General features: G+C 42.2%; 1 long non-coding RNA gene across 3 annotated transcripts in view; it reads right to left on the bottom strand.

The window, feature by feature from the left end:
- The window catches only part of LOC139054320 (uncharacterized), a 45,235-nt gene that overhangs the window by 23,016 nt on the left and 5,108 nt on the right, over nt 1-17,111 (bottom strand). Inside the window, exons 3-5 of one of the 3 annotated variants that reach the window (XR_011511135.1) lie at nt 15,810-15,932; nt 15,404-15,497; nt 13,587-13,874 (exon numbers count right to left, since the gene is read on the bottom strand). This is a non-coding gene — a long non-coding RNA (uncharacterized lncRNA). The remainder of the gene's footprint in view (nt 1-13,586; nt 13,875-15,403; nt 15,498-15,809; nt 15,933-17,111) is intronic. The other 2 variants (XR_011511136.1, XR_011511137.1) reach the window with 2 other exon arrangements.

Below are 17,111 nucleotides of genomic sequence, written 5' to 3'. Positions count from 1 at the left end.
CACGTTGATTTTATTCCGCTAAAACAGGTTTGCTCACGACGAGTAGTTCACAGTATAATATCGAATTTTTGCATTTCCTCACAGAAACGCTCGGCAGTAGCACGGGGACTTAACTAATACTGGAGCTTAGATACTACACGCCTCACTTGCTTCTTTACCTGCTTGTCAACATTAGGCGGTTCTTCACATGTTTATTTTTTTTAAGCGGTGGAAACTTGAAGTAAAGTTAATGAAGGCTTACAGCTATTTACAGAGTACAAATAGGAATGTACCAATATATATTCCCTTTTCCGTGCTACACGTTCAACTCGCCTCTTTAGAGCGCGTTTGCTAATGATTAATAATGTATGTTATGTTCCTCTTTTTTGTCTATGTTACCTAGTGTATATCATTTATTTATTTCAATGCCACAGTGTGTTTTGCATTGTTATTGTGGAAATATTTTACTGTTCTTTCATATATTGTATAACTGCAATGTTTTATGGCCACTATATAAATGTAATTTATATGGCGCTTGATGTGTTACCCCATGCAGCCATATTGTACCTAAGGGGGTGAGGTTACCTCAAGCCACGTCTGTGCGGCTTTTTTCCCTCATCCACCTCCATCTACCACTCCTCTGTACATGTGTGTGTGTAAATGGAAATTAATAAATCAAATCAAATCAAACTCACTTGAGAAATTTACTGGTGCTTGTTGCTTGAGGAATATACATGACGAATCTGTTTGGCGAACTGACACAGGCTGCTCGGCCCAATTTTTTTAGTGAAGCATGCCTGCTGGACCGCATAGCTGCAGCCAGAAAGACGTCGAAGCGTCAATGACTAGTAGTATGGGACATATTCAAGATATCGAAATTCCCCCGGTGGAGGGTCAGAAATCAAGTGAAAGTATATGCAAGGCTTGTGGTGCTTTCTTTATGAATGTTTGCAATTGGATTGGAGCAAACTTAATTTAGCCTTAATTTATGTACCGACGAAGCGAATTGTTATCCGTTTGTATAATTAAATAACGCTGGATCGAGACATTGTGAGACAGAAGGTGCTTGAATTTTCCTTTTGTAGGCAATCTAAGCTGCGGTGTAGTAGCTCGAGAATACTTTAGCCATTCCAGTTGGCGCTGTAAAAAAATGCTTTATGGTTTTAATTCGAAGTTGTAGTGAACTGATGGGTTTCGCGAACATAGCGTGCCTCGCCATACGGACAGTCGATTGCTACCGTTACGTGATCAGGGGTGTGCCATATTGTCGATAAAGGCTACTGAGGGCCACTATGAAACATTTCATCACTTTCAATTGAGTGGCTCTCGATCTTAACAACGAAACTTATCTCTCAGGTGATTGCTACTATGGTGTTTGTGAATTAACTATGTAAATACTCTACATGACGCGCCGTCGTGTTAGCAGCCATGAGCAATTCGTTTTTTGGAGGCCTGTTTCAGAGGGGGATGAAAGTAGCAGCAAACTTTTTCATAAGAAATGCGCGCCTAACTATTTTTTTACGCAACAATGAATGGCCATATTTGAATAGAACAACACACCAGAGTAATAGGAATCGTGATGACAGCTTCGCTTGGCAGTGTCTTTCTAACATCGGATAACATGTTGACGCCAACTACCAAATTTTTCTTATCTCATAGCTAAATACTAAATGATTGTTAAGTGTTTAGCGAAGCATCATACACAACTTCGCGCGTTGAATTTGCAGATATTCTTTTTTTAGTCTAAATTTACCGATACACACGGCGCATATATGCATTGCAAAACCTAGTAGACCCCTTTAACGCTACTTAGCTTGCGATATCCAAGCCGCAAAGTTTCTCGACTCACACGCCTTTGAAGAGGAAACTGGTTAAGGTATGGCAGCTGAAAGAAGCCGACGTATTCTTCAATACGTACGGCTCGAGCCACCCATACCTCAAGCATACACGAAGGGAACGAGCGCGCGCGGCAGCCGAGCGAGCCGGAGCGAGCGGCGTCTTGGCCGTGACGTCACTCGCGAGAGGGCGCCACTCCTAATTCTCGCCGCTAATAGATGCGCACAATCTTTGGAAGCAACTTTCTCCTTCTTTTTCTTGTTGCCAGACAAAAATCGCTGTGTTAAACTTTTTTTTTTTACAGAGAAGATATGTTTATATTAAGGGTATGGTGGCTAGCATACACTCTTAGGCATAATTACACCCTCTTGCCACACAACGATAATCGTCATCTGCTTGTCCGCATTTCCTTTCTTTAACGCGGCGAGTCCGGTACTTTCCAGTAACGAACGGCATGCGCATTATCATTCCCGACAGGAAAGTAACAGGCAATGCTATCATGCTGATAACGCGTGTGCCGTTCGTTACTGTAAACGCCGCCAGAAGTGAGGAACAATTCCGTGTGTCTTGAATGACGCTTGTACAGTTATCAGTCAAACCGCCTAATGTTGCCACTTCTCTGCTGTGCTTATGTGGGCTTTTTTCTAACCTTTCACAGTGGGTGCAGCATGTCCAGAACCACAGCGTCCTGCGGTCTATCCTGTTGCACGGGACTGGTGGCCACGCATCGTTACACAACTTCCCAAATAACAATAAGAGTCAGTTTGGCACTTAGTAGAGCAGTATACGAGGGATAAAAAAAAAATGTGATTGTTCCGCAAATATGTTCCGCAAATATATATTTCTCTATCATTCGTCTAGAGGTAATTCAAAAAACGAAACTATAGTCGGATGCAACTTAAGTATGCAGCGAAGCCCCGCCCACGGCCTCATAACCGCCAGCCACTGTTCCTCTGCGAGGCTGCAAATAATTCATACTTCAAACTTTTCCTGTTAGGCAAATAAGGCGGTGACCACAAAAATAAAATTATTAGCGCAAAATTTTATACATTTTCCCTCCCTTATTAAAGTACAATGGCGAAAGTCGAATTCTTTTCGAACTGAAAATTATAAAATGCTTGCTTTGCTGCAACTATTTGTTTTCAAGTTTCAGTGCAGTTGGCAGTGAAGTTTCATGAGTAAAACGGGTTCAGCAGTGAAATGAACTGTACCGCAGACTTTTGAAGAGTGAAATGCTCAGACTCCATACACTTTGTCCATGCCTGTTGCACACCTCACTGCTTCCGCCGATGAAAAGGCTCTTCAAGAACAGCAGACTCTCCGGATCTATCAAGTAGGATGCATTGTTGAAAAGGCCACATGACGATGATTTTGTTTGCTTTTGTGATTGGCTGGCTAAGCAACACAACCCCGCGCGGTTCACGTGCCATGCTTGCTATGTATTCTACTATAGAAATCTTTAATTTACATTTTCACTTGTTTACTTGTTCATGGTAGAGTTCTTCCTGCAGTTCTTTCCAGCGTGAGTCCATTTGATGTGGTTCCTTGTTTGCCATGTAAAGGAGAGGTGCATCTCACAGGCCTTATGTGTCTTTATGGTGAATGGTGGGCATTATTCATATTTGTATAATAAAGGTACCCTTCCCCTAATTTGCATAGGAAGGAGACCTAAGGTTGCCCCCCCCTCGAAAAAAATTACAGCGTACGCGCCTGCCCTGTTGCCATTGATGAAACGACACAGAGGAATGCATAGAGCAAACTTTAGAGTCGGAAGGCTCGCATCGATGTCACTGGTTGTCCTTTCCCATTGTGCACCATTAAAAGCACTCATTGGAGTTAAAACAATGTTTGACTAGTTGCTAACATATTTCATAGTTTCCTTCCAGCACAGACCCTCACTCCAGAATGCTGCAGGTCACACTGAACATTAATTTCCAAGTTTCAGTGCACTTCCTGAACCGCCCCCACTGCCAGATCCATCGACAGTAATTTTGGGTAGTTATTCCCATAAAACTTCTGGGTTCCTTGCCTTGGCACTCAACCTCAGTACACTGTAGCTACTAGTATAGGTGGGAAAATTATGCAGTATAAACAGAATGAAAGGCAATTTCCTAAACATGCAAAAACATGCAAGTTCCTTCAACGTGCAAAAAGCATGGATAGCAGGCATATTTCTAATTTAGTGTGTTCACTGTGTGAAAGCTTACATTTACATATATGGAAGCATAGAACGAATGTTTCAAAGCATTAATTACATCCTTGAGCTTAATAATTAACATTAAAAATTCCGTATAATTTGGGCAATTTAATCTTACACATAAAACCAATTCATTCAGTTTTGCAGACACTAAGTGGGATCAGAAGTTTCACTATGTCTTTTGGAAGAACGACACAGGAACATGTTTTCTGCTGCAAAATGTTTTCCTGTAAAACATCTAATTGGGAAGAAAAGCATTCTAAAACAATACAAGGTTTTCAACTTACTTATCCCAAATGAAATATGCAGTAATCTTTGCCAGTCTGTCTTTTATAGTTCTTTTAACAAAGAAATTATTGCCATGTGATGCTTTGTGCACTACACACAAAATTCAGTGAATGACAATGCCATTCATGCTTAAAATAAAAAAGAACACTGCTTCCCCAAGTGTTGCTAGCGGCTACTTCCTAATATAGGTTATAGGCACTCAAAGTTCAAAATTTTCAAGTGGAAATGAGAGTGAAGAAAGGCAAATAAGGAGGTTAAAGTGAAAACACTGTATTAGGCACACCTGCAACTAATAGACGATGCAACTAATAGAGAAGAAAACTCAACTAACAACTCCATGGAGGTAATAGCAGAAGTGTCAAAGTATGGAAGAAAATAAACGAAGCACTAAATCGGAAGTCAGTCGATACACAAACAAATACGTTGAACATTGATTGCACTTTTGTAGGTGGTACAGAACTTGCAGACCATTTTAACAATTTTTTTGTTAAAGTAGGATGCATAGATCACGACATTCAAGATACAATGCATGCCGCTTCATTAAGAGAATCTTTATTCCTAAAGCCTACTAGCATCCCTGAGATGATTACAACATTTCCATCCTTGAAGAATAGCCATAGTCGATACGTCGATGATTTAGAAATTAGGCCAATTAAGTACGTCGTAGACTTACTTGCAACTGCAGTAATGCACATTTTTAATATTTTCCTGTCAACCGGAGTTTTCCTGCGTAATATGCAGGTAGCGAGAGTAATAGTTCACAAAGGAGGTGACAAAAATAATATGGGCAATTATCGGCCAGTATCTATACTTCCTGTGCTATCAAAGGGACTCGAAAAAATTTTTAACTTTCATATTGATAATTTTTCGCAAAAACATAGCCTGCTAACCGACTGTCAACACAGGTTTAAGAAAAAGCGGTCTACGGAAACTGCTTTAAGTATACAGAAGAAGCTTATTCTAGAGAACACTGAAAAAAAATTTCTGACTTTAGGGTTATACGTAGACTTCAGCAAAGCCTTTGATAGGGTCAACCAGAAATTGCTGCTGATAAAGCTGGAAAAATATGGCTTCCGAGGAATAACACTTGAACTTATCTGATCTTATTTAGAAAGCCGACGTCAGTTTGCTGAAATTAATGAGAACAGATCGCAGATAAAATCTTTGAGAGCGGGTGTGCCCCAAGGTAGCATTCTTGGCCTGATACTTTTCCTGTATTACATTAGTGATATTGTACAAGTTAGCGATATGTGTAAATTTGTCACATATGCAGATGATTGCTCTGTTTTCTTTACAGGTAAAGATTTAAAAGAAATAACACCTATAGCAAGCTCCGTTTGTTATGGACTTCGAGCATGGTCTAAGGCAAAAGGCCTCATCCTCAATGAAACCAAAACAAAATGCGTTGTTTTTCATGCTCGGGAAGTTCTACTACATTGCCAGATAATATTGTGTGGGGTCTGTATAAAATTAACATTACGTCATCCATAAAAACCCTAGGCATAATACTCACAGAGCATATGTCCTGGAATGAACACGTTAGTCATATTTGCTCAAAGGTATGAAAAGTTGTAGGTGTGGTAAATTGCAATTGAAGTGCATTACCTTTTCAAGTTAAGCGTCTCATTTATCATGCTCTTCTCCATCCACACCTCAGTTACTGTTCACTTATATAGGGTAACACTACAGCGCAAAATATTCAAATGCTGGAAATACTTCATGAGAAAGCAATTCGGGTGATAGCGAACGTTTGTTTTTTCGAGCATACGCAAGAGCTTTTCCAACAAAACAGAATAATCAGAGCCCGTGACATATATAAATTCAAAACATTACTAAGCTATAGAAATATTATGCTGGGAAAACTCGATTCATTCCTAGCCCCGGCAACTCTACAACAAAATAGAAGTGCATATTCATATCGTCACCAGGCACCATGGCAGATCCCTTTTTCACATACTAAATATGGCTGCCAAAGCCTTAAACATACACTACCTTCCCTACTTAACTATTTTAACCAACATGTTGATGTGTTATCTCTAAACATAACTAAAATATTGGATTTGTTCTTATAGATGTGTATTGTCAACTGCTCCAACAGTTCCGTAGAACTTGTCATATATTCTCATTTTGTTTATACGTTCACACTAGTAACTACTATTCCTAGAATCCAGGTTTCCACTGCAGTGATTGTGCCCGAACCACGTGGCAGGGTTTCGTGTCGTGAACTGGATGCTGCAAAGGGCGTCTTCACGTTTGTTAAAATTCAAGGATGTGACGACGCCCTGGGCTACATTGCCGAGATGTCTGTCACGAAAGCAGCAGCCTATATGCAGATTTTTCTTTTTTTATGTTTTTTAACATAGATGCACATATATATTTGCAAGTATGTAAAATAATTTCTAAAAAAAAAGAACGTTTCCTGATGGTAACTTGTGTTTATTGTAAACTTCTGTGAAATTTGTTATATCTATATATGTATGTGTGTGTATGTATATGTGTATATATGTATACATATATTGTTTTTGCATTCTTATTTATTTATTTATTTTACAATACTGCAGGCCATCGTCGGGCCCATGCAGGAGTGGTTACAACATGGAATACAGTACAAAAAAAGAATAAACTTAAACTAGTGTATCCAAAACAAAGAGCATTAGCACACACAAAAATGAACATACTCAATAAATATATACACTGTTTAAATGAGCCGTCCGGGAAGCAGGCGAAACAGCGTTTACCATAAGAATGCATCTACAGAGGCTGCATATGAAATACAGGCAATATCACCATTCGAATTCCAGATTCTCAATACTGTCAATAATTGCGTTGGCAGATGGGCAATTTACGGCTCTAGAGGATACTATGTTCCAATGGGAAATGGCGTGTGGAAATAAAGAGTACTTGCGAGTGTTATTATGGCTGGGATGGTGTCGTATTGATTTATTATGGTTGGTTCAGGCAGAAAGTCTGAATGGCGCTTGAATGTATGTTGCTTGTGGTACTCAATAGGAGCCGTGATAAAGTAAGCATAGAAATTTTAATCTGGAAATCATTCTACGTTGAGCCAGTGATTGAACGTTAGCCTTGACGCGCAGGTTTGTAATGCTCGTTTGACGTGAATATTGTGAATATATAAATCTCAATGCTAAGTTCTGTATGCGTTCTAGTTTCTCGGTTAAATACTTCTGGTGTGGGGCCCAAATAATGTCAGCATACTCTAAAGAGGGTCTAATGAGGGTTCTGTGTGCATTTAACACTAGGAGGTGTGTTTCTAACTTTTCTTCTCAAGAAATGTAGTTTACCTAGGGCCTTGTCATACACATTATTTATATGAGTTTCCCAATCTAATTTCATTGTAGGAGTGACCCCGAGATATGTGACCTCCTCGTATTTTCTTAGTGATATATTGTTTATTGTGTATGTAAACTGAAGCGCATTTTTCTTGTGAGTGAAGGAGATACTGGTAGTTCTTGATGCATTCAGTTTCATCCCCCTGTAAGGGGGGTTTATTCGGCTCGTAGAGCAGCAGCGACAAACTCAGCACCAGCAGGTAGGGCGCAGCCAGCGAACGAACTGGGTACGTGCCACGCGGTGGCAACGGGGCTTTTCAGCCTGCCGATCTTCTTCGTCACAATCACCCCCGGAATTGAAGAGTAGCCATCCTGGCGACCTAGGAAGAGGTGGGCGGATCGTAATACTGCTTCAGCCGGTCAATGTGCACAGTCTCTCGCCCCCGACGACGCAGATCGGAAGATGGCGATACGGGTTCGACCACGTAGTTCATTGGTGATGTTTGTGCAACTACGCAGTAGGGCCCGTGGTACTTCGGGAGGAGCTTGGACGAAAAGCCAGGAGCAGCAACAGGCGGGACCCAAAGCCACACGAGTGAGTCGACGGGGAAGGGGTGAGGGGGAGGATTGAGGTCATGGCATTCTTTTTGGCGGCACTGTTGAGCAGACGTCAACGAACGGGCTAGTTGGTGGCATTTCTCGGCGTGCTGAGCAACCGTAGAAACAGGTGAGCATTCAGCAGGGTCCGGCCGGTACGGGAGAACCGTATCAATGGTGCTGGAGGGATGGCGGCCGGCCGTAAAGCAGAAAAAATGGTGAGAATCCGGTGGTGGCTTGAGAGGCAGTGTTATATGCGTAAGTGACGAACGGAAGTACAAGGTCCCAGTTGGAGTGGTCAGATGCAACATAAATTGATAGCATGTCACCAAGAGTTCTGTTGAATCGTTCTGTTAAGCCATTGGTCTGTGGATGATAAGCAGTAGTAGTGCGGTGAATAATTTGGCATTCAGATAAGAGTGACTGCAGGACATCTGAGAGGAATACGCAGCCCCGATCGCTCAACAGTTCACATGGTGTGCCATGGCGGAGAACGAAGTTGTTTATAATGAACGAGGCGATGTTTTTTGCTGATGCGGCAGGCAAGGCGGCGGTTTCAGCATACCGTGTCAAATGATCTCCGGCGACAAGAATCCATCAGTTGCCCGCGCCAGTAGATGGAAGAGGCCCATAGATATCAATGCCGACACGGTCAAATGGCTGAGCTGGGCAGGGAAGTGGTTGGAGAGATGCGGTGGAGAGATGCGGGACACATTGGCATTGCTGGCAGGCAATGCAGGAGCGTAAATATTTGTGGACGAAGGTGTACATCCCTCGCTAATAATATTGTAGGCAAAGCCGTGTGCAAGTTTTTGACACTCCGCCGTGACCACACTGTGGGTCAGAATGAAAAGCGGAGCAGAACTCTTGTCGTAGGTGGCGAGGTACTACTAAAAGCCATTTGCGGCCGTCATTGTGGTAGTTGCGGCGGTATAAAAGTCCATCCCGGATTGTGAAATGCTGCACCTGTCGGCGTAGCGCTCGAGGTGCCGAAGTTGCCGGAGGATTTGACAAAAAGTCGAACACCATGACGATCCATGGGTCTTTTTGTTGCTCCGATGCCATGTCCAGGATGTCAAGTGGTGAGATGTCATGTCTGTCGGTAGAAGTGCTGCTGTCTGAAGTCACTGGGGAGCGCGAGAGGGCATCGGCGTCAGCGTGTTTGCGTCCAGAGCGATAAACGACACGGATATCATATTCCTGGATTCGGAGGGCCCACCAAGCGAGGCGGCCCGATGGGTCTTTTAGGTTGGACAACCAGCTAAGAGTATGATAATCCGTCACCACATCAAAGCATCGACCGTAGACATATGGACGAAATTTTTTAAGAGCCCATACGATAGCCAGGCACTCTTTTTCTGTTACTGAGGAATTGGCCTCAGGTTTCGTGAGGGCACGACTGGCATAGGTGACTACGTATTCGGCATTAGTGTTCTTGCGTTGTGCGAGCACGGCACCAAGGCCGACACCACTGGCGTCAGTGTGAAGTTCTGTAGGTGCGCTGGGATCAAAATGCCACAAGATTGGCGGAGACGTGAGTAGGTGATTGTGACGAAGAAGATCGGCAGGCTGAAAAGCCCCGTTGCCATCGCGTGGCACGTACCCAGCACCTCCACCAATTGCAAAGGGGGTTTATTCGGCTCGTAGAGCAGCAGCGACAAACTCAGCACCAGCAGGTAGGGTGCAGCCAGCGAACGAACTGGGTACGTGCCATGCGATGGCAACGGGACTTTTCAGCCTGCCGATCTTCTTCGTCACACCACAAATGTTGCACCAATTTTGTACAGCAGCTAACGAATCATTTAGTTTTACCTGATCCTCTCTGGTATTTGTAGCCAGGCCAGCAGCTGGGCGAACAACAACTTTATTGCGGTTGCGCAAGTTACATATATAGTGAAGCCTACGTGACGTAACAGATCACGGGATCACTGGTGCGTCCCCAAATTCACAGTTCTTCGCTAACACACGCAGTTCTGTTAGCCACTCGTTAAACATCTCGCCTTCTTTTTGGTTCCTTGAACCGAAACGGAATTCTTGGAATGTTAAGTTCGTTGCAGGCTTGTAATGATCCTCAAATTTCTTAATCAGAACTTCAACGTCATTCCTGTCTTCCGCTTCATCGAACTTGAAGGTACTATACGACTTCCTAGCCTCTTCGCCTATGGTAACTAGCAACGTGGCTGCTTGAACGTCTTTTGGCTGCTTGTTCAATTGCGTAACAATGGAAAACAGCAGAAACTCACTTTTCCAAGTTTTCCAGGCAATCCAAGGGTCGTGCGACGGATCCATAGGCTTCAGGGGCGGTAGTAGCGCGGACGCCATCGACATATTGGCTGGGTTTCGCTGCCACCGCTGCTACCATGTAGCCAGGCCAGCAGTTGGGTGAGCAACAACCTTATTGCGGTTGCGCAAGTTACATATATAGTGAAGCCTACGTGACGTAACAGATCACGGGATTACTGGTGCACCGTGACGACTGCAGATTCAGCCGTGCTACAGTATTCACTGTTGTGTACACTACGCGTTAATTGGCCAATAGGCGCATTTGAATAGGCGGCTGAACGCATGAACGAATATCATTGATGTAGATCAGAAATAGGAGGGGCGCAAGAACCGAGCGTTGCGGAACACCAGAAAAAAAAACGTTGATGTAATCAGATGTAATATCATTCACAGCTACGCATTGCTTTCGGTTTTCGAGATAGTTCTTGATCCACGATACTGTTTTCTCGTGTACACCAATGGCAATTAGTTTAGTAATAAGATCTGGATGAGGAATAACATCAAAGGCCTTTGAAATATCTAAGAAAATGGCATCTATTTGGCTTGTGTTATTTATTGATGTAGCTGCATCATGGGTTAACTCAGCTGAGTAATAGTACTTAGACTTGAACAGAATCCATGTTGCCGGCTGTATTGTAGGTTATTATTCTCCAAGTGCAATATTATGGCCTTATAAATAATATGTTCGAACAATTTACTGGATGTACATGTTAATGAAACAGGTCTATAGTTACGTCGAGTTTAGAGCCAGATTTGTGCACAGGTATTACTTTGGCCCTTCGCCAGTCATCAGGTATCACTGAAGTTTCCAAAGATCGCCTGTAAATTACGTGTAAGTATTTTGACGTCCAAACTGCATGTTTTTGCAAAAAAGCATTTGATATAAGATCAGAGCCACAGGGATTCTTTACATCCAGTTTTTGTAAGAGTAAAAAAATTCCTTGTAGGTCAATATCTATTTCAGGCATTGGATTCTCGAACTGATACTGTGGAGAGGGACCGTTAAAGGTAGTTCTGTTAAATACAGATTGAAAAAATTCATTAAATTTGCTTGCTATGACGTCAGGCTGAACAACTGTCTCGTTCGAAACAGTAATCTGCGATACGGTGTGCCGCTCCCTCGATAGGTAGCGCCAGAATTTTTGTGGTTTATTCGTCAGGTAAGAAGGCAGAGTAACAGTGAAAAAACGCTCCTTGGCCATATGGATCTTATATTGTAGTAAGCGTATGAGATCTTGAAGGTCACGTGTGGTTTTCTTTCTGCGCTTCCTCTTAATTTTTCGTTTTAAATATATTACTTCGCGCGATACCCAAGGATGTTCTCTGTTCACTCGTTTCTTTCTGGAGGGAATGTAGTTTTCTTCACAAAAGTGCACAATACGCTTAAAACATAACCATAATTAATTTACGTCATGAAGTAATGAAAACTGCAGAAAGCAGGCGTTTAAATATTCTGAGATAGCATTGTCATCCGCTCTTGAGTAATCCCTGATAACAGCAATCGATGGCTTAACGCGTTCACGGTTTCCTAAAATTGGACAGGAGAATACAATCATTTTATGGTCCGAAATGCTATTTTCAACGTTTAATGTGTTATTTTGAAATAGACTGCTTACGAACATCAGATTAAGCACAGAACATGACGGACCAGCTATTCTAGTCGGTTCGGAAACTAGCTGGTCTAGAGAAAAGGTAAATGACATGAACAACAGAGATTCAGCACTTTTTGCGTCACAGCTGTTGTGCGAAAGATTAGACCAGTTGATTCCTGGTAAATTGAAATCACCTGTGATGATAATATTGGAACGTGAATTAGTGTGTTGTGCAATGTAATTGTGCATAACGTCTAGGTATACAGGGGGCGCATTCGGAGGTCGATATAGGCCACCCAGAAATATGCTTTTTCCATTAAATGTAAGTTTACACCATACGCTTTCATGGTCAGGTATGCTGTTTAAAACTGTGAATTTTATGTTAGATTTAATTGCGACAGCAACACCCCCCCCCCACGATTCTCTGTCTTTCCGTATGAGCCGATAAGGCGGAAACACTTCGGAATCCTGGACGCTTTCGTGAAGCCAGGTTTCCGTGATGACTATAACGTGTGGGTGATGGGCTGCAACTATGCTTTCAGGTAGGCTGAACTTATTGACTACGCTGCGCGCATTCAGTGATAACACTCTGATACATTTCGTACATTGTTGTCACGTGCAATCGCGAGCTGCTGAGCCAGCATGTGCAGAAGTTATCGGTTTAGATAGTTCAATTCTTCTGTCCTCACACTTATTCCATATGAAGGTTTTGCCATTTATTTTTAGTTTATCAAATGCCAGAGATACCTTTGCCCCTTTCGCCTTGTCACTTACTGCAGAACGCCATAATTTAGCAAGTGCGTCGCATACTTTCTTTGAGAAATCTTCGGATATTGAAATCTGGGTGTTTTTCAGCTTGAAGCAGCTTGATAATATTTTGTTTTTCTCAGCAAAGTTGAATAGCCTGATAATAACAGGGCATGTCCTTTGGCTTTGCTTTGTACCAATTTTGTGAAGTCGTTCTATTGAGTTAACTTCTATTCCTAGGATCTTCCTAAATATACCGTCTCGCACTTCTTCTTCAAGTGTTTTAACATCTTCAGCAGAGCTCTCTCTTAATCCATAAATTACTAGGTTATTCCGCCTACTTCTATTTTCTAGATCATCGACCTTCGATGCCAGAAATTCTACTTGCGTCATGGTAGATTTACAAGATTCCTCGCAGTGTACTATCTTGTCTTCGCATTCTTTCCATAATCCCCTTTCATTCTCAATAACTGTCATTCTTTCTTGCAAATCTGCAACTATTGTCTCCACGTGCTTGATATTTGAAGACAGTTGTTTCAGTGTTTTGTTCGTTTCCTTTTGTTCTCTTAGAATGCGTTTCATTAGTTCCCGCTGCGAACATTCATCTGAATCAGAGCCAGGACCTGGATTTTGTTCAACGTCTCCGAATGTTAGTAACATTAAGCAGACAACATTAAAACAATCTTGCAAAATAGCAACACAGCATTGTGGACTTGGGAGCACCATTAACGTTACGTCATTGTCTCTAGTTGAAGAGACTAAATGCTGGTCACTAACCTGCGCGATCAGAAAAAATTCGATCAGCATCCGTACTCATTCAGTGCTTCCAAGTCCACTGAAGGTAACGTCGAAAAGGCTGCTGCTTTTATCCGGGTGCCATGGTGTCTCTGTCGACGTCACCGTGCTGGTCAGGTGGTCCCAGTGCAGTGCACGTGGTACAGCTTCCTGCGACTTGTTTCGTCCGATGAAGCCAGCAGGGCAGACAGCCAGAGGTAGCAGTAGATAGGCCTGATGCAGCGCATGCTCAGACCCTGCGTCGACGAATCCAGTCCTCGACAGCACGATCTGTGCGATCAGAAAAAATTTGATCAGCATCCGCGCTCGTTTGGTGCTTCCAAGTCCACTATGATATATGCAACTGAGCCTGTGTTAAAAAATAATATGCAAGATAACAGATTATAATTGTATACTGGGAGTCATTTGACACAACTGTATTACAACTAGTTTCCATGTAATAACATGAAAATTTCTATATGTATTTGCGCTTAAAAACTCTTATATCCACACTTTATCCGTAATTGTATTGCTACACCAGCTGCTTCCGTGCCTGTCTGGGAGACCGGAACTTTGTCAAGCCGAAGAGAATTCGGCTTTTTTTCCGGCTCTCCCTTTTTCACCTTGTATCCAGTGGTGAAAATAAAAATTATGATGATGATGATGATGTAGCAGAATATGTTCACAGAAGTGAAATGCCACTGTACTGAATTTTGTTAAACTGAAAGGCATTTGCATTGGGTTGAATGGCGTTTCGATGGGGGATATAAAAAAGTTCGTACAGCTGAATAATTTGTTCAAGTGACGTTCAAGTGGTAGTTTACTGTATATTGGTTTTCTTGGATAAAAAATTTAGTTGGAAACAGTGCCTTGTATGTCCTCATTTTTTCTTAAACATTGCTCGATGAACAAGAGGTGCAAAAAGACACCTTTCTATTTTGTCTCTTCTGACCTAACTGGCATTTGGCAAATACCTCTTGCGTGCGGGAGAAAGTAAGGAGGGGGAGGGGGGGGGTTATATTGGAAAAAGTTTGGCAGTGTTTGGCTCCTCCTGGGGTGGTGTTAGAGGTGTGTATGAACCACTGCTTAGATACATCGAACTCAGTACCTTTTTCTCAGTACAAGCATTCGTGAATGTTAACTTGTTATTCCAGTAGTTTAAAAATGCCTGCATAGGCCCTATATCACAATATGTCCCAAGCCTCCTATTTTTTTTTTATTTAAAAGGACTTGAAAGAATTCGAACTTCACTGTTAATGAAAAGAATGTTACAACTTTCAATAGCAAGGGATTGCTGTTATCAAGACTCCACAAAATGATGCAAAAAGAGCTGTTCTGCCATGAACAATTTTCAATATTGTAATTCTGAGAAGCGGTTATTAAGTTTTGAGGAGAAAGTTTGTTGAATGTATGTTCCAGCTTGTAAACCGCGCACAAACTATTTGAGGGCGGTAAGATTTTTTATTGTTTAATATCAAGAGTTGACGAACAGCCACAGTTCAGCAATGTCGTGTTTTCTCATTTTGAAGAGCAAAAATTATTTCAACATATCTGAGCTATCAACCCTACAATAGTCATGACATTAGCCATTAATCAAGTGGGGGACCAAGATTACAATTTTTATCCTGTGGACATTTAGTTGGTCTAATAGGGCGATGGTTCATCTCAATATCCCCGCTCACCAGAGGGCTACAGGATTGGGACACCACCTGGGCATATGTAGGAATAAAATTAAGGCACCGACTATGTGGGCAATGAAGCTATGAAGCAATGAAGGGATGGTCAGAACATATGCAGTAAGCATTATCATGGTACCACACCTATTGGTGCTGCTGCTGCCTTGCCCGCTGAAGAGGGGCAATCCAATGGTGATTTTTGAAGACAGTGCCATCGACATCATGATGATTGAAAAGTCTGAAATGGTATCATTGTGTACATTATTCACATAGCCCAGTGGGTCACTGGACAAATTATGACTGTTTCCCAAACAGAAGATAAATCAGTCCATGCTTGCATGGAGGAAAAATTGCACAAGCTTAGCAAGAGTCAATGACACGAATGCAGGAAAGTGAAACACTGTGGCAACAACAAGGCAAAGAAAAAGAACTGCACGAAGCACAGAGATCTAAGCATCGTGCCAGTGCTGCTAGAGGATTGCTCACTCAATATGAAAGTTCAGTTCCAATCATGCATACTACCTCTTGGTTTAGCTTAAGGATTGCTTACCTCAACAAAATAATGCCTCTTGTCACTCTCAGTTGTCCCCATGAGTTTAAAGCAGTCTTTCACAACCTAGGCTGAGAACACTCCCAAGAAATGTTGTATCCTGTACACAAGCCATGCAAGTTCCTGTAATATTTGAAGGATCCACATCTCACAGTATAACACAAGGTTGTGAAGAAGACAAAGGCATATTGAAATGAGCATGACAGCTCAATGCCTACTGGCAAAGGCTTTGCAAAATTTTTACAGCAATAATGCATTGTGGTGCCTCAGAACCACTGGGATTAGCAAGATTCCACTGTAACTGGAATGAGAAAATACTGCGTTCTAATTGACTTACAGTGCGGTGTTAAGCACGACAGCAGCACTGCATTAAAGCATCAATGTTCTAATCGATTTTCCTCAAACATGTTATGGTACGACTTTTAGTGACTAAGCAGCATTTGTACAAAGGCACCGAGCTGGTTTGCTTCAAGAAGTGTCTTCTGATCTATACTTTGAGCAAAAATGTTGCACTTATTGCTGGTTCTTTGGCATGCAAGTCTTAAAAAAATGGGATTAGCATGCATCTTACTCAGTAACAGAAACTTAGCAAGTGGACCTACTTGGCTTGGACCTTCAGGGTTACAGGTACATGGGCATTGACATGTACAGTCAAAGACATAAGAAAGTGCCTGGGACCTCCAAAATCGTTCGTAATACTGGTCACTTCGTTGTAAAGATTGTACACCACACCGCCGCTAACAATTGAGCAGGCTGGACATGTTAAAGAAGAGAGAACCCTTATTCTATGAATTAAGGGGCACTTAGTGAAATAGGTCACTAGTATTTTTGTTTATAGTTTGTGTGGCTGAATGTGCGACTAACATGTCACTAACCTTGCTCAAGTTTAATGTTATTGACGCATGCGCAGCAGGAGTTGAACGACAATGACTCGCCTTGCCTTTCTTCTTTTACTCTCTTTATGCCCATTGCGAATTGTATATATTTGTGCACACTTCAATAAAGGTGTTGTCGGCAGTCAGCGCTCGTTCTGTGTCCTTCCTTGTCCGTGTATTTTGGTGCTGTTTTAAATATGAAACATCTTCAGTGGCTTTCTTGATGACCGACGCCGGAGTTCTACGGCAGACATCCGTTATCCTTGCCTTGAACTAATCTGACTCTATCTCAATTACGTAAGCAAGATCATTCACATAAATAACCCCAAAGAAAGAAATCGAGTGGAGAGAGGTCACATGACCTAGCGGGCCAATTCACAGGCCTGTGCCTTCCAATCTATTGCGCATTGAAAGTCGCATCCAACCA

The sequence above is a fragment of the Dermacentor albipictus genome, chromosome 1 (assembly GCF_038994185.2).
Source record: "Dermacentor albipictus isolate Rhodes 1998 colony chromosome 1, USDA_Dalb.pri_finalv2, whole genome shotgun sequence".
Taxonomy (NCBI): Eukaryota; Metazoa; Arthropoda; class Arachnida; order Ixodida; family Ixodidae; genus Dermacentor; species Dermacentor albipictus.
The sequence above is the reverse complement of the archived record's forward strand: the minus strand, read 5'-3'. Positions and strand labels throughout refer to the sequence as shown.